The 21,760-nt window shown below is 41.1% G+C and overlaps 1 protein-coding gene and 2 long non-coding RNA genes across 3 annotated transcripts in view; 1 reads left to right on the forward strand and 2 right to left on the reverse strand.

The window, feature by feature from the left end:
- LOC134225415 (insulin-like growth factor-binding protein complex acid labile subunit) overlaps positions 1 to 21,760 on the reverse strand; it is a 531,242-nt gene that overhangs the window by 205,332 nt on the left and 304,150 nt on the right. Inside the window, exon 2 of the mRNA XM_062705475.1 lies at positions 18,217 to 18,534. The gene's annotated coding sequence lies outside the window, so the exon portion shown is untranslated. The remainder of the gene's footprint in view (positions 1 to 18,216; positions 18,535 to 21,760) is intronic.
- Positions 41 to 7,546, forward strand: LOC134220934 (uncharacterized). Its single transcript, XR_009982124.1, has 3 exons — positions 41 to 628; positions 708 to 1,227; positions 7,408 to 7,546. It is a non-coding gene; the product is annotated as an uncharacterized LOC134220934 (long non-coding RNA).
- LOC134220935 (uncharacterized) lies at positions 7,565 to 8,073 on the reverse strand. The gene is made up of 3 exons (XR_009982125.1): positions 7,895 to 8,073; positions 7,754 to 7,827; positions 7,565 to 7,695 (listed from the first exon to the last, which is right to left on the reverse strand). It is a non-coding gene; the product is annotated as an uncharacterized LOC134220935 (long non-coding RNA).

The raw sequence follows: 21,760 nt of genomic DNA on the forward strand, positions 1-21,760 counted from the left end.
TGACCAATTGGTGAACCTAAACCATTCGCATTCACTCGATTCATACTTTCAAACATACCTTAATATATTGCTACGCAGTAGGCAATTTCCCCCTAAGCAAACAAAATAACTCCATAAATAATGGAAGAACATATGTGACCTAACGATTGATAACTCCATAAATTTATGAAAGAAACTATTTTTCAATACTTGCTCTAATTGCAAATTACTCCATGAAAAATGGAAGAACATTTCTAAGCTTTCCTAATCTAACTTATTCACGCATTCATTGAACGCACTCATTCTTATCGTTTCGGAAATCACTTGAGCTATTGCATAAATGTAGGCGCTGTATAAAAGCTTTTTCGAATACCGCGTTGAATCATATGGGTGGTAACTATCTTGTTATGATCTGTGTTGGATGGTAACGGGTGGTTTTTCGTACTAGTTTGTTTACTTCATAAGTGATCTGTCAAGTTAAAGTGAGTTTTTCCTAATTGTACCGGATATCATTGTCGTATAAACGAGCGGAAACTGTGGAAAACGGGAAATAGTTTATAAAATATTTGCGACCGGAGATGCTTTTTTATTCAAGTGACCTATCAGCTGTGCTGTATAATACGAATTGTATCTGATAAAGACTTGAAAGGTAAGGCAAAAATGGAAATTATTTAATTATTGTAGAAAAATATCAAATTTTTGACCGAATTCTACTACGTTCTTTTCAGATGTAGTATTTCATGCGATTGGAGATACCGATTAGTACTCTATGGATGATTGTAAGGAAAGAAAGGTAGAGGCGGCTGAAATATTGTGGAACTGACGAAGGATTTTATTATCTGGAGATGCGAAACGACTGGATATTGAGATTCGATGGAACGATTGACTGAATTTTTGGAGAGATACTACGCTATTATGTACAGATTGGTGATTAATCTACGTGGGATATTTAATCATGGTAAGCGAATTAGTTTCAATTATTTTTGCGGACTATTCTTACTTAACATACTAACCTATTGATATTAATGACATTATTTTTATGGAGATAATAATGTATTTTTTTCTTTCTTTTTGAGCTAGGTGTCGCGGAGGATGAAACTACAACATCGACTACAATATTTGACTAGTTGATCGTTTTATTAACGTTTTTCTCTTTTTAGGTAGACGATATCCTACTCGAGCAACCTATCGTAGATGGATGGCGACGCTACGTAATATGATGACCACTAGGGTGTTTTTAGTTCTCTGGTGAGTTGTAGTTTTTGTAAGGTTAGGGTTTAACTGCTTACCGACATAGCTTTAGGAGTATAAGTGTTGATTTTCTTTAAAAACGAGGCATGATATGTACCGGGTATGCGTTGCCCGTTAAGTTTTTCTAATATAAATGTATTTGAACCAACTGCTTTTCGTATTCTTACTTTTGTGAAAAGATTACCAAATTTGCCTACGAAGTTTTTGGACTTGTCTGACTGATGTACGTTCTTCTTGTAAACAAATTCTCCTTCTTGAAACTGTCTTCTAGGATTGCTTCGTAGGTTGTAGTAGTGCGAATACTTGTCGTAGGCCTTCTTCATATTTCGTTGCACAATTTCCTGCAATTTTTTTTGATCTTCGGGTAATACTGCCGGCCGATAGTCGGAATTTTGATTGGTTTCTAGCAGATTCTCGTATTCCTGACCATTACTAATCATTTGCCTGCCGAAATTTAGAAAATATGGCGTAAAGCCCGTGCTATCATGAACAGAAGTTCGGATAGACATGGCTATTCGGTTCACATTCTCATCCCACTCTTTATGAGAAGATTTATCGTTCAGTGAGCATCTTATAGCAGTTACGATAACCCTATTAGTACGCTCAGTAGGATTAGGTCCCGGGTGATACACAGCTAAATTCCAGTGTGTAACCTGGTATTGACGTAATAAGCTTTCAAATAGCCTTGACGTAAATACAGTGGCGTTGTCAGAAATGCAAATATTAGGGACACCAAATACTAGGAAAACCATGTTTTCAAGAAAGGTACAGACCGCTTGCGACGTAGCTGACCTCATACATTGAACCATGACAAATTTTGAGTAAAAGTCAGAAACCACTAAGCACCATATGTTTCCTCGTTTTGACCGGGGGTATGGTCCCAAAAAGTCCAGGGAAATCATCTCCCAAGGCCTGGAACACAGTTTACGTTTCCCGCAGGGTGGAGTAGTGTTTACATTGTCGTATTTCGATTCTTTGCAAACATCACACGTTTGACAGAATCGCTTGACATCAACCGACATTTTTGGCCAGTAATATTTGTCTCGAATCTTTGCTAAGGTTTTAGCGAAACCTAAATGTGCCTCTGTATGAATTTGAGTCATTATATCTCTTCTTTCAGAAGATGGGACGACATATTTCCACTTGAAACATGAATCATCAAGCTCTGTCGTGTTCGAAATATATTTAAATATTCTGCCATCTTGGACTTTGAAATCCTTGTATTGCTCAGGATGTTTTTGGACTTGGTCTCGTAGACCATTGATGTATGCGTCCGGAGTTTCAATTTGTACCGCATTAACTCCCCTAGAGAGAAAATCAGCGGAAAGATTTTCACTTCCCTTTTTGTATTCGAAGGTAACGTCATACTTAGACAATTTTAATGCCCACCTAGCTATTCTAGGCGACTTGGATTCTATCGACATTGACCTTAAAAACGTCAGGCTCATGGCGTCGGTTTGAACCACAAATCGAGTTCCTTCGACAAAGTGTCTGAAGTTCTCGATGCTTAATAAGACTGCTAAGCATTCTCTTTCCGTTGCACTATAACGGCGTTGAGTGCTGGACAACTTTTTTGAGTAGTAGGCCAAACATTTTCTTTCGCCTCCTTGAATCTGTGTTAGGACGGCGCCTATGGCCTGATCCGAGCTATCCGTTTCTATAACGAAAGGTAAGCCAAAGTTAGGATTAGCTAAAATTGGAGCTGTGACCAATGCAGACTTTAGCTTAAGAAAAGCGGTGTTAGCTTCATCTGTCCATAAAACCTTTTTTCCTTTTTTAAGGAGGTCAGATATTGGTGCGGTCATGTCAGAATAGTGGGGAAGAAACTTTTGATAAAACCCCGCTAAGCCAAGTAAGCGGCGAATATCCTTAACGGATTTAGGGATAGGGTAATCCAGCACAGGTTTTATCTTCTCAGCGTCAATTGAAAGGCCGTCTTCGGAGATAATGTACCCTAAGTATTTTATCTTTCGTTGACAAAAACTTGACTTTTGAATGTTAATAGTTAGGCCTGCGTTTTTAAATCGCTGTGCCACAATTTTTAGGTAATATAAATGAGTTTCAAAGTCTTCTGTTGCAATAATCGTGTCGTCTAGATAGACGTACACGTGCGGCTCTAAGTCATGCCCCAAGACCTGGTTCATAAGACGGGCCATCGTTGCTGGAGCATTCGTTAGACCGAATGGCATTACGGTGAAGCGATACAACCCCTTATTTGTTCGAAAACCTGTCTTGTTTTTAGCTGATTCTTCTAGCGGAACTTGATAATAGGATTCGGACAAGTCTACTATGGAGAAATATTTAGATTTCTTAATGCGATGAAGAATATTAGTCATACTAGGGAAAGGAAAGTCGTCAGGTTTGGTGATCTGATTTAGGCCTCGTGAATCTAAACAGATTCGCCATTTACCACTGGGTTTTTTTACTGGTAGAATCGGGTTGAGGAAGTCGACTGGTCCATTACACTCTTCAATTACGCTGAGTGCTTTCATCCGGTCAACTTCTGCATCAACTTCACGTTCTACCGTGGGCGAATACTTGTACATAGGCTGTTTTCTTTTCAAATGTGCCTCAGGAAAAATATCGATTCTATGTTGTATCAGATTGGTTTTCCCCAAATGACCTTCCTGGGTACAAGGAAGCAATTTAATGGTTTCGAACAGCTCTAACCGTTGTGACATGCTGAGACTATGCTCAGTAATTATTTCTTCCGGGCTGGTGAATATATTCGATGGGAAATCTAATGTGGGAATTTCCAGACTAAGGTCAATATCTGTTCTAGTTACGAGACTTGGGTCTAAAGAACTGTCTGTGGGCACTTCGGGTACTAGTTGAAAAATAAGATGTTCTCGATTCGTTGCAAAATATTCTTCGATGAAGAACAAATTAATAGTGTCTACGCCACCGTCTAATTGATTGGGGTTTGAAGGACTTGGATCATGAGGGCTACAAAGTTGAAAATCAAATTGATTGAGGAAGTTCATCCCTAATATCAATGGCTGCGATATTCCTAGGACAATCACCGTAGGAATAACATGAGTTATACTACCGTAGGTGTACGGAACCTGTACGCCTCCAAGGCATTCGTGAGCAGTACCATCTGCGGTTCTGATTGTGAGATTGATTTTATGGATTTGTAGACCCAACTTGTCGATAAGATCTCTGGAGTTAATTATGGTAATAGCTGCGCCAGTATCGGCCAATGCAGTCATTTCAAAACCAAGTATTTTGACTTTTATTTTAGGGCAACGATGTGGCTTAAGTGATATTTCAAATACTTCACAAAAAGTAGGAAATGGGTTAACTAGGTCTATCTTGGGAACCACGGTCAGATTAGGAGACGAAGTTTGGTTCCTTAACAGTTCTCCTGAAGTCCGTTTTTTGACTCTTTAGTAAATGCAGGGTTAGTTGGATGTTTGTTCGGGCAGTTGAAGGCGGTCTTTCCAGCATACCCGCAAACATGACAAAAAATTCGTTTTCCTCAGGACAGGATTTCCAAATGTGGTCATTCCATGACAATTCCAACAAACAATTCCAGTACCTCTTTCTGTCATGGGTTGGTTAGTGGGATATTTATTATCGGTTTGCTTAGGTATAAGACGACTTCCTTTAACGTTCATAGCATTGACGTATTCTTCTTCCAAGTCTTCTTCTTCGGCACTCAGTGCATGAACATCTGCATTTGTACCTCTAGATTTCGGAGTGAACAAATTTGATTCCAAAGCATCAAATCTGTAACACTTTTGAGCCAAGTCTTCGATTGATCGAATATCTTCGAGAGCTAATCGTCTCTTATATGATATTTTCATGTTTTCAACGATTAAATCAAATTTTTCAATATCTGGCATTGGGTTTATCAAACGTTGTGATAAGGACTCAATTTCAGTCAAGAAAGCACTAAATAGTTCGTAAGGCTTTTGCTTACGGTTGCGCATTTCCTCCTTAATATATCGGTCCCGATTCGGATTGTCGTACCTCATGGTCAAATAGTATAGTAGCGTATCCCAGTTGATGAAACGTTCAACATATGTCGTATACCAAGTGTATGCGTCACCTGTGAACAGAAGATGTGCATGAGGCTTCAACTCTTCCTTGTCGACTTCATAAGATTTGCAGAGCATATCAATAGTCCTTAAGAAAGAAACCAGGGGAACAGTATTATTATCACCGCAAAACTTCGGCCAAGTTCCAATAATTTTGCATAGATGGTGTGGGAGTCTTTTGAACAATCTTGCGTTTTGTATCGGAGTTGAATCGAAAGGGTTTCGCAGAATATTGTTATTATTCCTTGATTGAAAAGGGTCCAAATCAGGTCTTTCCGACGGGTTGGGTGCAGAACGATTGAACACCATGTTAGACGATGTTTGACTAGTCATATGAAACAGGGGTGCATGTAGGTTTCCTGGCACAACGGAGAATTTTCGTGTCACACTTGAGCTTGGTAAAAACGAATTTGGAGTTGAACCAATAAGTCCTGAAGGACAAGCAGGGTTAAATCCGGTTGCACCTTGAATATTGACATTTCTCAACTGATCAGTTAGACGATCGAGTCTATTGGAAATAGTTCTGTCTGGCATTTGGCTTCCTAAATAAGTGCTAACGTACTTTTGAACATAGGACTCAATTTGGGAAACGTGAACAAAGTCTTCGTTTCTCGACGGTTCTGCAAAGTTATTCTGATGAATCATATTCTGTCTGAAAGCTCTAACAAAAACCGGAGGTCTAGCCTGGTTAGTTATTGTATTTGCATGTCCAATTGGAGAGTAATCACTTGAGGAAAGGGCGTTATTTTGTTGTCCGCGTGATAAATTTGATTCAGCATTACTAGGAACACTAGTCGGTCTGTATAACGGATTCTCAACTTCAACTACCGGTGAATTCAACACCACCAGATCATCTATTTCACTCTCCTCATTTGAACCTACACTATGATCATCATCCCTAGTCGAAGATAGGAAAGCAACTCGACGCGATTGATTTGTCACTTTCGGAATAGCTCCGGTTGATCTTGCATTTGTTCCAGTATTCGAAACTTGGTCTGATCTTGCCTGCTCCACTTCCTGTCTACCTACGTGAAAACTATGTGACTCCATTGCCATGTATAATTCGTCCTTATTATCGATCAACTCATTGAAGTATTTTAAGAGCATTTCCTTAATGATGTCTACTAAAACGTACCGGTTTTCTTCTTCATTAGGAGTTTGAACTTGACATCTCCTAAGCCTGAGATAATAATGATACAGTCTGGACTTGAAAACGGGGTTAGCTTGACGCATGATACACTCCTCGATTTCCCTCAACCGATTTCCAATAAACGCACATTCTTCAGAAATGCCTCTCCATGAAAGATAATCGCGGTTTTCTTTTTCATCATTTCTCAAAGCGTACCTCAAACGTCGCTCATTCTCTTGTCTAATTTCCGAAACCAATAATCCTCGAAGAATCAATTCATACTCCAATTCACATTGTTCTAAATGTGAGATATCCATTCGATAGAGGTTAGCAGTAAACTTGGCCATTTTGACCAACAAATTTCACTCACACTTCACGCTCAAATTAGAAAAATAATGCAATTAAATTTAAATTTAGTAATTTCAAAATAATCAAAAATAGCCTAATAAATTCTCAGGGCCCCACGTTGGGCGCCAAATGAAACCTTTGTCCCGGTTCCGGGGTCTAATTACTCGCTTTACCACGTGTCGGGTGAATCACAACTGGGGACTTAAGCGCCACCTTCTTTAGAAGGGTCACCAGTGCCGTTAAAGTCCGGCCAAAGACTCCTAATTCAGGGCAGGTAGTTATTTCCCAAATCACATAAAAACCATAAAAAAGAGCCCAAACGGAAACCAATCACTGAACTAGAAAAGCTCTACCTTATCAGCGTTCGACTGTTTTTAATTCTATCGCACCAACAAACTCTGAGATCCATTAAGGCACAAGAAAATCCTATACTACCAAAGGCTACAATCTAAATCGAGGAAGAAGTACTTACGGCTTATTACTTATTCTAAAGCAAATCCCAAAACTAGAACCTAAGAAAAAAATCCAATAATGATTAAATAAAAATAATAATTTGCAAAAGAGTGTAAAACCAAAATGATCGAATAGAGGGTTGGAGTGGAACTAATTTTAATATTTACAATTTTTACAAAAAGGCCTTATTTACACTATTTACAGGTTTCTTCGAGCTCATTAGCACTAATAGGAACAGGCTTACTTGCTGGCCAGCTGGCACGTGGTTCCAACGACGGAAGAGTTTCGATGTCGTCGTTGTCGGAGCTTTTCGGTTTTGGTTCCAATCGCCGTATTCTAGAGCGGCCGCACAGCAGGGTTTCGACGGGTATATTTGCGCCCCGGACCCGAAGGTGGTGGTCAGGCTGCTTGCCACCTAGCGACGACCGAGTGCCGTGACGGTACGGATAGTGTGCCTCCAGCACAAACACCCACGTTGAATGGGTTTGGCACCTGTTCAACGTAACTTATGTCATGCTCGAGCACTCTTATTTTCAATAAACTTCCTTACCTTTTTATCCAACCGATTTTTGCTTGACACTCTTATTTGAAAAATTTAAACCACAAACCGAAATAACTCAAAATCTAATTTAGAGAAAATGCAATCGAATAAGTTTATAATTTAGCCAGAAAACATTCCAAGCAAACGCACTTCACCGTTTTAGATTGCACTACACGCAAGTAATTTTGGTTAACACCATAGAAAAATCAGGTAAACTTTAAACTGATATGATCACTTGCCAACGGTTTCCACCAGAATAACTCAGAGTTCGTCTCCCAATATGCTCAACCCCCTAAGTCGGTGAACTGATATTGTATTTCTCTTCTTAATTCTGATTGGTCCAATATGGGTTTCCGGTTTTTTTTATTGAAATATGTGAATTCTGATTGGTTGGGAAAAAGGGTTTCCGGTTCAGGTATTTCGAATTAATTGATCATATCGATGATGAATTTTCAAATTATTTGAGCATCAGACTGCGAAGACAGCAACACAAGATACATCATTTTTCAAATAGGATTTAAAATTATTCGAGCATCAGACTGCGCCTAAAAGACAGGATTTTTAAAATATTCGAGTACTAGAACAAGCATACACATAAAATTCTCCGCCTGAAATAAGGCAATCTAATTGTTCTAAAATTTTACTGCAACATGTTTATGTAGATTATGCTTTCACGTGACATACAATGTTAATAAGGGCGGTATACATCTAGGACATTTATTCAAAAATAAATAACAAAGAGGAGACAATTGCGAATCAACTATACAAATCTGACATGTAACAAATACATTTGTTACAGTGGCAATAAGAAATCGCCGTGCGGGTAGCACAGCTGAATCTTAACCATTGTGCTACTGCCCAGCAGCTGCTGTGGCAGTCGGTCTCTGAGTCAGAGACCGACGTCGTTATTCTTGCAGATCCATACCGTGTCCCTGCCAATAACGGAAACTGGGTCGCGGATGACTCCAAGATGGCGGCGAACTGCACAACAGGCCGGTTTCCGGTCCAAGAGGTTGTACACACACACACACCTGTCGAAGGTGTCGCCATAGCTAAGATCAACGGGGTGTTCTATTGTAGCTGCTATGCCCCACCACGGTGGCCAATAGAGCAATTCACCCGGATGGTCGATAGGCTATCGTCCGACCTTGTAGGTCGGAAGCCGGTTGTCATAGTGAGGGACTTCAAAGCTTGGGCGGTGGAGTGGGGAAGCCGCTGCACCAATCAGAGAGGTCAAGCTTTGTTAGAGGCTCTAGCAAAGTTGGAGGTCGTGTTAGCCAATGACGGCTCAACCAGCACGTTCCGTAGGAATGGAGTGGAGTCGTTCATTGATGTTACGTTCTGTAGCCCTGGCCTATCCGGGGGACTGAACTGGAGGGTCGACGAGGGCTACACCCACAGCGACCACCTAGCCATCCGCTACGTGATCAGCTGTGGTGTGCAGCAACCGAGGTTGAGGAATCCCCGTCAGGTTCAAGGGTGGAAGGCCCGAAACTTCGACAGCGAAATTTTAACCGCGGCACTGGGACTGGAGGGTAACACCGACAGTCTTACAGGGGACGCACTGACAGCTATCCTGTCACGTGCATGCGATGCCAGCATGCAGAGGAGGGCACCACCGAGGAACGGTTGACCTCCAGCATACTGGTGGAGTGCAGCAATCGCAGACCTTCGGTCAACCTGCCTTAGGGCTAGGCGAAGGATGCAGAGAGCTCGCTCTGATCAGTTGAGGATGAACGCCGCTTGACGTTCAAAGCTGCGAAGTTGGCCCTTAACAAGGCCATCAGTAGCAGTAAGAGGAAGTGTTTTGACAACCTATGCCTGAACGCCAATGCTAATCCTTGGGGCGATGCCTACAGGATAGTAATGGCGAAGACCAGAGGGGGGCTGGCGCCTCCCGAACGGTCGCCGGAAAGGTTGAATCGCATTATCGAGGTTCTCTTCCCGCCCCATGCCACAAGCCCTTAGCCACCTCCAGCACCGCAGAACGCGAGTGCTAAAGTGGCTGAAGTGGCAGCGGTGACGAACGAAGAGTTGCTTGCGGTGGCACGAACCCTTAATACGAACAAAGCTCAGGGGCCCGACGGAGTGCCAAACCTCGCTCTGAAGGCAGCGATCATGGCTAACCCTGACATGTTCAGGACAGCCATGCAGAGATGCCTGGACGAGCGCAGTTTCCCCGATAGGTGGAAGAGACAGAAGCTGGTGCTGTTGCCGAAGCCCGGGAAACCACCAGGTGACCCATCGGCGTACAGACCAATCTGCCTACTGGACACCACAGGGAAGTTGCTTGAGAGGATTATCCTCAACAGGCTTACCCCGTACACCGAAGGTACGAACGGCCTGTCAAGCAATCAGTTTGGGTTTCGTAAGGGTAGGTCCACGGTGGATGCTATCAACTCGGTTGTGAAAACTGCGGAAGTAGCGATACAACGCAAGCGGAGGGGAACTCGATTCTGTGCGATAGTGAGGCTCGACGTCAAGAACGCATTCAACAGCGCAAGCTGGGATGCCATCGCGCTCTCGTTACTCCGGTTGGGCATTCCGGTGGGCCTGTACAACATTTTGGAAAGCTATTTCCAGAATCGCGTACTCTTATACGAGACCGATGAAGGGGAGGGTAGTGCTTCTATCACCGCAGGAGTCCCTCAGGGATCTATCCTGGGCCCGGTGCTATGGAACACTATGTACGATAGTGTTTTAAGACTGAAGTTCCCCCAGGTGTTAAGATCGTTGGCTTCGCCGACGACAGACCGCCGGAGGCTTAAGGAGAGTCGATTGAGGAGGTGGAACCGACGACGGCCCACGCGATCGCTATAGTAGAGGAGTGCAAAACGGCGTTGGTTGTTGTTAACAACCGTAAGTCGGTACAGGAGGCAGTGGTTCGCGTGGGCGACTGTGAGATCATTTCCAAGCGGGAGGTGAAGCTCCTCGGGGTGCTGATCGACGATAGACTGAACTTCGGCAGTCACGTAGATTACGCCTGCAGGAGAGCTTGGACAGCTATTGCGGAATTATCCAGGATGATGTCCAATAGCTCGGGGGTGCGCTCCAGTAGACGCAGGTTATTAGCTGGGGTTGCAGTATCTATCCTTAGATACGGCGGCCCAGCTTGGGCCTCGGCGCTTAGCGTCGAACGTAACCTGCAGAAGCTGGAGAGTGTACACAGGCTAGCGTGTCTCAGAGTGCTAAGTGCCTACCGCACGGTATCACGGGATGCAGCTTGTGTGATTGCGTGTATGTTACCCATTGGAATAGTCATACGGGAAGACGAGGAGAGTTTCGACATGCGCGGAACCAGAGGACTGAGATAACTTTTCTAAGGGTAGGTGGACCCATCGACTGATACCTAGCGTATCAAGATGGGTTAATAGGAGGCATGGGGAAGTCCACTTCCATCTGACACAGTTCCTGTCAGGCCATGGCTGCTTTAGGTGGTACCTACATAGGTTTGGTCATACGGACTCTCCCGCCCAGGGGTCGACGAAACTGCCGAGCACGCACTATTCGTATGTCCTCGTTTCGTCGATGTTAGGAGCGGAATGCTTGAGGTGTGCGGGAGGGTTTGAAACCCTTTGTAGGTAATAAGGTTAAAATGCTTCAAACTTCCATTTACTATATTCGCTATATTCACTTATGTATCTACAGGTGAGCCAGCCTTGGGCTGCAAGCCTCTTTAATAAAGAAATAATAAAAAAAAACTTATGTATCTACAGATACGTATTTCGTTTTCTACTTGAAAACTTTTATAGGTATCTAGTTTTCAAGTAGAAAACGAAATACGTATCTGTAGATACATAAGTGAATATAGCGGAAGTTTGAAGTATTTTAACCTTATAACATTTTCCCCTAAGACGCTCAATATTAATTATTTACCTTTGTAGGATTAATTACACATCCATCGGAGTAAGCGACTAAATTAGCGTGTGAGTTAGGAGATGACGAGTTCTTCTTTAATCAGAGTCTTTCTATCTACAACAAGCTTTTCATACGCAACCGAAAATAGGAATGAAACGAATCGTTAAACGAATAAATTTCATCAAGCGTTTGTGGTTTTAATGGAAAGTTATCAGGTAATTAAGCATATGCGGTATTTCGAAAAATTTCGTTTTAGATAGTTCGAAACGAAATTCCGCGGAATTTCGCGGAATTTGAACATGGCGAAATCTGATTTCTTGATTTCGTTTCGTTTCGTAAAATTACGAATAGGGTATCTGTTCCCATATTAATAACAGCCCGTATATTAATCCCAACCATCGATAAACCAAATAAAAAATCAATTTGATTAAAATTTCTCACATTGTATGTACACAATAATGAATAGACCACCTTCTCCAATGTTTGGAATATTATTTGAAATTCCGTTTGAGTATGATTTAGTTCACAAGACTCAAATTATTAAAAACAAAATTATAAATCACATTTATTTTCATTTTCCTACCTCTGTTGGTTTGGTACACTGCTCGATTGCTACTAGCAGATTCATCTCATTAATAGTGTGCGTATTTTATGTTGGAGACAGTATTATTGATATAGGTACAGGCATAGGATTAACTATTTTTGAATGTTATTGAAATAGGTGCATGACAGTGATGATGATTTTTAGCTAAATTCTTCTATAATGTGATAACAATTTCATTTTTGAAGTTACCAAATTGTTTTCAATTAAAAATGACGTGAGCCGAGCATAATTATTCTCATGTTTCTTAATTATTGGGTGAGTAATAAATGCATTTCATATACGCATTTTCTTATTGCTATTGATATAGGAACAGATACCCTATTTCGTTAGAAAAAACAAGCTTTTAACGAAATTTTACGGAATTCCACGGAATTTCGAAACAAATTTAGACTTAAACCATACTGCCTCGTACGGTCGTGATTTATCAAAAATTTTGGCTGCGCCGCTGAACAAAATCATAAAGGTGTTTTCAAATCTTAATGTTATACAAATTTTTCTAATAACGCTTTCTACATAAGCCCATTCTGAGTCGACAAATACGTATTTAGTTTTCTTCTATGAAACGTCTTCAGTGTTTTGTTATTTTTTTTAAACTCAAAAACTGATCCGACTCAATATTTAAGGCATCAGATACGACAGCAAAATATAATATCAATGTTGAATAAGAAATTTTCCATAAAAAATCACAGGCTCAGTTTAATTGATTTTTTACATTTCTTTTCTTTTCATTGCCTTTTCCTGATTATTTTGTGGATTTTTTTTATTATTTATGGAAGAAATATTTGTTTTGTGGAACATTTTGTAATTGTTTATTACTAATGTTGATGTATTTTTGGAAATTTGTTTTTTTCGTGGAACATTTTGATATCTTCATGGAAAATTCTTCTTTCATAGTTGCCATTTTCGCTTTTAAAAGTGCTAATCTGTTTTTTTCGTGGAAATTTTATATTTATTTATTGCTCATACTCTAATTTATTTATTGGCAATTTCCTAATTTTTTATGGAAAATATCTAATTAATTAGGGGGAATTTATATTTTAGTCAATCATAAACAGTAGCCGTTCGATAGCTACAACATGTTAACTTTTCAGTTAGCGAGTGCCTTTCGACATATTTTAGTTATCGAACGTCTACTGTATGAATCAGATCAAAACAAAACCATGGCGTAGATTTCTAGGGACCTTGTGAAGTATTTTAGAACGCTGACGTATTTTAAAGGCTGACTTCTTCACCTCTTAGGCCTTAAACCAGATTAATGTGCATAACTAGGCCTTAAGAGCCACCGCTAAGAAAAATATTATTATTAAACGAAGCGCATTGATTTTGCGTTGAATTGATTTGAAACACGGTTTTCGTCTTCGAGTTTTCAAAATAACTTCGTTTACAATAAATATTTAGTTGCTTACCAAGGTGGCTTCACATGAATTACTTTTTCAACAAATTAACGATTCCTTTCCCGTGAGGCTCACGGAGATGCAGAGTATTCCTCAGTCTCTTATAATGATAAGTGTCAAACTCATTCTCCTCTCCTTATTCTATATTGACTGTAAGGGCGTGGCCGGCTCATATTGTCCGTAGCAGCTGTTTCTTACACTCAATTGAAGTCGGCTGAGGAAGAAAACTTGATAAAAATGCATGCCTCATATGCACCAAATGACAAATTGACAGACAAATGATATCCTTTTGTTACAAGTTTTTGTAGGAGACAGGAAAAATTATTTATAAAAAAATATCTATGCCACACTGATAAGTCAATATGAAGTATACGTCAGCTTAATCACATAATTTTATGTGAAATAAGGGTTTTAACAGAATTTGAATCAGAATACTTAAAAATCCCACAATTTCTATATCAGATTCAGATCAGATTCAAAAGCATACACTGCACGATGTATTTCTTTGAAAGTTGCCAAATGCAGGGGTATTGCCTTATTACCAATAACGGGAGCGCGGCGATTTATCACAGACTGCTTCTTCTGTTACTCTAACCCTATTGGTCGCAAAGCAGTTATTTGACTTTGAAAACATGAAATCGGGATGAATTACTGCGTCCAATTTATTGAACTTTTGTAGTATACCCGTGTCATTTGTTTAGTGCTGTCTTTCTACTCCATTTCTATTGAGAAGAAATGAAATAGTCGTTTTTTATTCAGATATTTTCTCAAGCTTGATGTAAGGCCTCTTTAGATTAAGGTACCGCTATTTATACTCTTCAACAAATGGCTTATACCAGCTCTCAAAGGTGCGCCAGGCATTGAAAAAAATCAGATCATGAGTAAAAATCGGCTAAATTCATGCCAACTTGATGCTCTACTGCGGTCTAATCGCTGATGCTTTCTAGATCGTTGAAATTTGGCGTTCGTTGATTCAATGTTTAAAGATCTTCATCGCTCACCAACGGGAGACAACTGAGTGAGGCAAATCACTTGGTAACCTAACAATGAGTGTTGTTACCACACGCTGTTAGAAAAATCTTTTCAGACATTAGGAAAATTAAGTCCGATATAAGAATGGAACTCTGATACACTGCATGGGAGGCTTCGATACTTTCTCTCCTCCATCCCAGCTACTTGAAAGCAGAATGAATAAAGCAGAACACCTGATGTGTTTTGGTTTTATTCTAGTAGAGCGAGCGTAACACAAATGCTCCAATCGTAGCTTCCCTGGATACCATACCAAGTTTGGCTTGGCGAACTCTGTTGCTCGTTGTTTACGCAGCAACGATCGCTCATAATCATTGTTTGGTGTCCATCTGAGCAAGGCACTCACTAGCAAAGGATGCTATGATTCAATTAGATCAATGCTCGTCCACTTCACTCACGCTTTCAATGCCTGAGGTGCGCACCTCAATCAGTTTCGGCTCAACAAAAAGAGGGATAATACTGATTTTGGCCATGCATCGGTACTGAAGTTCAAACATATTTTTGCTTCTTCTTATGAGTTCCGAATTCGTTTTTGTACAGAGATCTGTTTTTATTACGTTTTGGAATTTCTGAATCTAACCTTTACACAGAGCTTTAATCAGTCAGAGGGTTCAGCAGATCCACCAAATTCATATCCGCTTCTTTCCTAATTAATCAGTGCTCTGGAGCTTGAAGATTCATGTCGTCGGCTTCGAAACCAACCTAAGATTGAGTTACGTTTTTATAATTTACTCCATAGACTCCACCCAAGAGAGGAAAAGATGGGTCATCTAAAAGCAAATTATAATCGTTCCATACTCTTCCGACCATCACTCATAAGTATTAACAAGAATAGTAAGAACTAGATCACAGTTTGGTAAATCTTACTCCGTTATGCACCACGAAAAAGTGTCTACCCAGCATTACAGGCCCCGGTAAATGCCTGGCTAATTGTTTCACCCCCAGGCCATTCATCCCCTAAGCACGGGTCGCCTGACACCTTGAGATTCGGGGCTAGGAACGTCATATTATCAGCTTCAGTGTTGTACCGAGTCTGGTGATATGACCGGATTTACACCGTTACGCACTACTTCAGAGTATCCATATCCCAGCGTAACGGGAACATCCTACTTCCTGCATACATACGTATGAATATTTTTGGTTTTCTAAAAGGTGACGCTTATAGTCTGTATTACAATATTACAAGATGTTACACGACTACTTTGACATTAAGAGCCTCCTTAATATAGCTATATCCTAATAAAGCTTCTAGTCGGAATAGCCTCTCAAAATAGTTTTGGCTACAGTCAATATTTCGAAGACACCGTGATTTTTTTTTAGATTTTGGAACATATGTTCACTATTTTTGGTTTTTATTATTTCAAAAATGGGCGCATTCAGGCTTCTGTTTGATTATTTGTTTACAATTTAACTTCAAATAATATTATTTTTATTATTATTTTCAATTCTTTGCATTGAAACTGCCATAGCATCATTCCAAGAACGAATATGCACAAGATACAGTGATGACTCGATTTTTAGCATGTTCAAATTTTATCTGCCTCTGATTTCTGTTTACACCAGATTTTATGACAGTTTTGATATGATTTCTTCACGATCCAATTTTGCCACATTTTTGGAAGTCTATATGACAGTCAAAAGCCATTAATTGCTACATATTTGTTCTAACGGGTGGACACTGAAAAACGGGAATTATTTCAATACTTTTCTATGAGAACACTCAAGCTTTCAGAGAAATGTTTCCTTATGTGAATGATTCCTTAGAATATTCAGAAATTGTCGCACACACACATTTTCAATCCAATACGTTCAGTTGTTTACAACATGCCGTCAAAACAGGAAGTTCCGCGCCGCGCAATTCTTTCAATCGAACAAAGATCGTGGGAAAAGTGTACGGTGGACAATTTTAAACGTGAAAATTTTTCGAAAATTGTTGAAGGATTTTTGGTCTAATGAGCTCCATTGTATGCAAAGGCGATTGGAAGGCCAAAGACACGAAGCAACTCATCAATAGGATCACAAGCATTATCCGGAAATGACAGCCGTCCAGCGGTCATGTGATACCTGCAAGGTTAAACTACGCCGCACGGCTGCTAATCACGGACCATATTATTTATTAATCCAAGTTTAAAGACTAAGGCCAACTCTTTATATAACGTATAACAGATTGAACTGTACTTCTTTGTAGTTTTCTTCCCGAGCCATTTTTCCCATTCTAGCTATTAAATGGCTACCCGTTATTTGACATCTCTAAAGAATTTTTCTCGACACATTTTATAATGAGCGAGAAAGTCATCATCACCGCCAGGTTGATTAATCAGAATTATCTTCAAACGATTGATTTTTTTTTCAAAAGAAACGTATATTCAAACAGATTCCTTGGAGTTTATAACCTGTTTTTGTGAGTCTGTACTAAATTTTGCAAGAAAAACACATCTGAAAGGTATAAAATACCTGCCGTTACCTCTTTATCGATTCGATTCCAAACTCCTGTATACCGAACCAATTCAACATCACTGCTGGATTTTCAATGGTTGTCAACAAAGAAATTGTGCAATCCTATTGATAGATTGGGCGATTGAGGCTCTACTCGATTTTACAGCCTCGTTTGGCAAGATGAATTACCTCCAACCTACAGCATTGTGATGGCTTAAGTAATTTCGCTTCCAAACGCCGTCACCGAATGCCAAACACCCAAACCCAACAGGCATCATCGCTTGTCATTGCCATTTGGCAGAACCCAATCTCGCTCCAACCACGCAAATAGAGATATGCAAATGACCGGAATTTAAATTTCCGAATTTCAAGTTTCCCGGGGTTATATAACCTGCGGTGCGACAATGGATGGCAGACGAGCGGCGTGGTAAACAACGCATATCAACATATCAAACTGAACCTTCCAAACGACACATCGACATCTCCAGCCTCCGACAAGCACAGCCGGGCGGGCGGGGATGATGATTCTTGTGTTCCGAAAATTCCGTGACAGGAGGTGGGTGATCCTTCTCATTCTATATACGGACCGACCGAACAAGCAAACGACCGGCTGGCTTGGCTTGGGATGACAGATGACTTGTGTATGAGCTTGATGACTTATTTTCAGATTACTCCTTATTTTCCATCAACCGGTCGGGCGGACGGGGGTCCTGCGCGACAAGCGCGGTCCATCGTCAACGGGAGATGTTTCCATCCGACGACGTTCCCTTTTGCACGCTTTCTTTGTGTATGCATAATTTCGATGATTAATCTCTCAAGCGAGATTGGGCTTTTTTTACCTCTTAAGCAGAGGCAATGCGGGAAGCTTTTGAAAACTGATGAAATTTGCAAGCAGAAGCAAAAGAATGCGCGATTGAAAGAGATATTCAATTTCAAGGCTTTCAACGGTGAGAAATAAAGTGTATCGCGTTTCGGTGGAATTGACAAACGTACACCCAGCTATCAGTTGGGAGAGCCAGGTCCGGAAGGTACTTATCCCGGTGTCTTAAAATTTAATGCACTCCTTTTGGCGCGCTCGCTGTTAAACAACTTGCCGTGCCGGAGTAGGTAACGACACAAGTGTGCAACGAAACTCTATTAAAATTCCTTACCTTTTATATCTCGCGTAGAAGATCTCCGGTTTTCCTGCACTGCGACGCCGCTCGGCCTCGTCGCTGTGTCCCCCTTCTTTCACTTTGGCTCGCAATCGCGTATTCCTCCGGCTCTTGCTCACTGAGGATAGGATGCTGCTAAGCTTGCATCATCCTCCGGCACTGACACTGACTGTACTGACAAAGCTCGGGATGCTGATTTTGCTTCTGCTGGAGGAGATATTGTTGCTGCTGCTGCTGTTCTTGTTGGGATCGGTTCGCGGTGGTGGTCGGGTTCAAGGTGTGCTTGTATTCCATTATGTTACAATTAGTCGTCACCTGAAAAAGGCAATACACAAACGCGCTAGTGAGAAACCGGAGCCAGAGTGCGCACTGCTGGGGAGAAGGTTAATGCTAAGCGAAATGGAAATCGGGAAATGCGAAGTGCAATAAATGCACTCCAACTGCCGTCTGATGCTGAACTGAACTGAGGGTATGTTGCGTTTCGGGTATTTGTTACAAAAAAAATGTATGAAATGTAATATCTGTATCAGTTTGTTAGCTCCACTTATAACCAATCACGAAGAAGGTGTATTCCATTTCCTTTGGAAGATATTCGATTGTACGCAAAGACAATTACAGTTAAACAAACCAAAAACCAAAACGACGCCTTATTTCTCTACACTCTATGCTTTCTATGCCACATACCCCTACTCGGATTGCCGTTGATGCTGAACCAAGCGACGATTCACATCGCGCGAATAATGTACGGCTCAGATATGTACGGCAACAATTGTGACGGAGGAAGAAAAAGTTGCACTATCGGGTTCGCGAGATCATCGCCAACCGGGCCCAGAATGTCTCCACAGCGACGGCGACGACGACGACGGCCAACGGATGGAATGTTCGTATCCTCCGCATATGGGTGAAGACGTTCCAGGCGGAATGGGCGGTAGCGGGATTGGAATAAATGTATTATTTAAGCATAAATTTATCGATTCACCGAACAAGGTGTTTTTGTACTGGCACCTCGTTGGGATGTGTCTTCCCCGCTCAAAGTGTTGCTGGTACAAGAAATGGCTGAGCTTCGACTCAACGATCCCTGGCATGCATCGTGGAAAGTAAATACGAGAATAATTCACCGTTAAGTGTTTTACAAGAATATATCCAGTTCTAGGATGAAAAATGTGATCACAAGTGCAGCAAGATGTGTGAAAGAGGGCTGTAGTTTTGATGCATTGCGATGTTACATCTTAGAATTGTCAATTCATTTAGCATTTTGTCCCACAACAAAATGATTTCTGAGGAATTGTGACAAGATTCGAATTTATCGTAAGAGAATTATTTGAAAAGGTGCTAATTGGTGTTCCATAGTGACTGCAGAAGGAATCCAAACAAGTATTCAGATAAAATTTCTAACTGGTTCCATTACAAATGCAATTTCAAATTAATTTCATCCGAAAGGAATCTCAAACGCATTTTGCTCCTACCATCCAAATGAATTTCAAACTCGGTCAAAATCCGCCGAATGGAATCCAATATGGATTCCGAATGGAATCCAATGTGGATTCCGAGTGGATTCCAATGTGGATTCCGAATGGAATCCAATGTCGATTCCGAATGGAATCCAATGTGGATTCCGAATGGAATGGAATCCGAATGGAATCCAATGTGGATTCCGTATGGAATCCAATGTGGATTCCGAATGGAATCCAATGTGGATTCCGAATGGAATCCAATGTGGATTCCGAGTGGATTCCAATGTGGATTCCGAATGGAATCCAATGTCGATTCCGAATGGAATCCAATGTGGATTCCGAATGGAATGGAATCCGAATGGAATCCAATGTGGATTCCGTATGGAATCCAATGTGGATTCCGAATGGAATTCAATGTGGATTCCGAATGGAATCCAATGTGGGTTCCGAATGGAATCCAATGTGGGTTCCGAATGGAATCCAATGTGGGTTCCGAATGGAATCCAATGTGGGTTCCGAATGGAATCCAATGTGGATTCCGAATGGAATCCAATGTGGATTCCGAATGGAATCCAATGTGGATTCCGAATGGAATCCAATGTGGATTCCGAAAGGAATCCAATGTGGATTCCGAATGGAATTCAATGTGGATTCCGATTGGAATCCAATGTGGATTCCGAATGGAATCCAATGTGGATTCCGAATGGAATCCAATGTGGATTCCGAATGGAATCCAATGTGGATTCCGAAAGGAATCCAATGTGGATTCCGAAAGGAATCCAATGTGGATTCCGAATGGAATCCAATGTGGATTCCGAATGGAATCCAATGTGGATTCCGAATGGAATCCAATGTGGAATCCGAATGGAATCCAATGTGGATTACGAATGGAATCTAATGTGGATTCAACATGGAATCCAATGTGGATTCAAAATGGAATCCAATGTGGATTCCGAATGGAATCCAATGTGGATTCCGAATGGAATCCAATGTGGATTCCGAATGGAATCCAATGTGGATTCCGAATGGAATCCAATGTGGATTCCGAATGGAGTCCAATGTGGATTCCGAATGGAGTCCAATGTGGATTCCGAATGGAATCCAATGTGGATTCCGAATGGAATCCAATGTGGATTCCAAATGGAATCCAATGTGGATTCCAAATGGAATCCAATGTGGATTCCGAATGGAATCCAATGTGGATTCCGAATGGAATCCAATGTGGATTCCGAATGGAATCCAATGTGGATTCCAAATGGAATCCAATGTGGATTCCGAATGGAATCCAATGTGGATTCCGAATGGAATCCAATGTGGATTCCGAATGGAATCCAATGTGGATTCCGAATGGAATCCAATGTGGATTCCGAATGGAATCCAATGTGGATTCCGAATGGAATCCAATGTGGATTCCGAATGGAATCCAATGTGGATTCCGAATGGAATCCAATGTGGATTGCGAATCGAATCCAATGTAGATTCCAAATGGAATCCAATGTGGATTCCGAATGGAATCCAATGTGGATTCTGAATGGGATCCAATGTGGATTCCAAATGGAATCCAATGTGGATTCCAAATAGAATCCAATGTGGATTCCACATGGAATCCAATGTGGTTTCCGAATGGAAGAAATGTGGATTCCGAATCACAAACAGATTACGGATGACGGGATCCGAATGGAGTCTCAAAAGGATTCCGGATTGAATCCCAAACATAATCCGGATGGAATCAAAAACTAATTATGGATGGAATGCCAAACGAAATCCGAATGGAATCTTAAACGAATTCTGGATGGAATCTCAAGCGGATTCCGGATGTAATCCCAAACGGAACCCGGATGTAATCCCAAACGGATTCCGGATGGAATCTCAAACGAATTGCGGATGGAATCCCAAACGGACTCCCCATGAAATCCCAAAACGATTCCGGATGGAATCCCAAGCGAATTCCGGATGGAATCCCAAGCGGATTCCGGATGGAATCCCGAACGGATTCCGGATGGAATCCCGAACGGATTCCGGATGGAATCCCGAACGGATTCCGGATGGAATCCCGAACGGATTCCGGATGTAATCCCGAACGGATT

This window comes from Armigeres subalbatus, chromosome 3 (assembly GCF_024139115.2).
Source record: "Armigeres subalbatus isolate Guangzhou_Male chromosome 3, GZ_Asu_2, whole genome shotgun sequence".
Lineage (NCBI taxonomy): Eukaryota > Metazoa > Arthropoda > Insecta > Diptera > Culicidae > Armigeres > Armigeres subalbatus.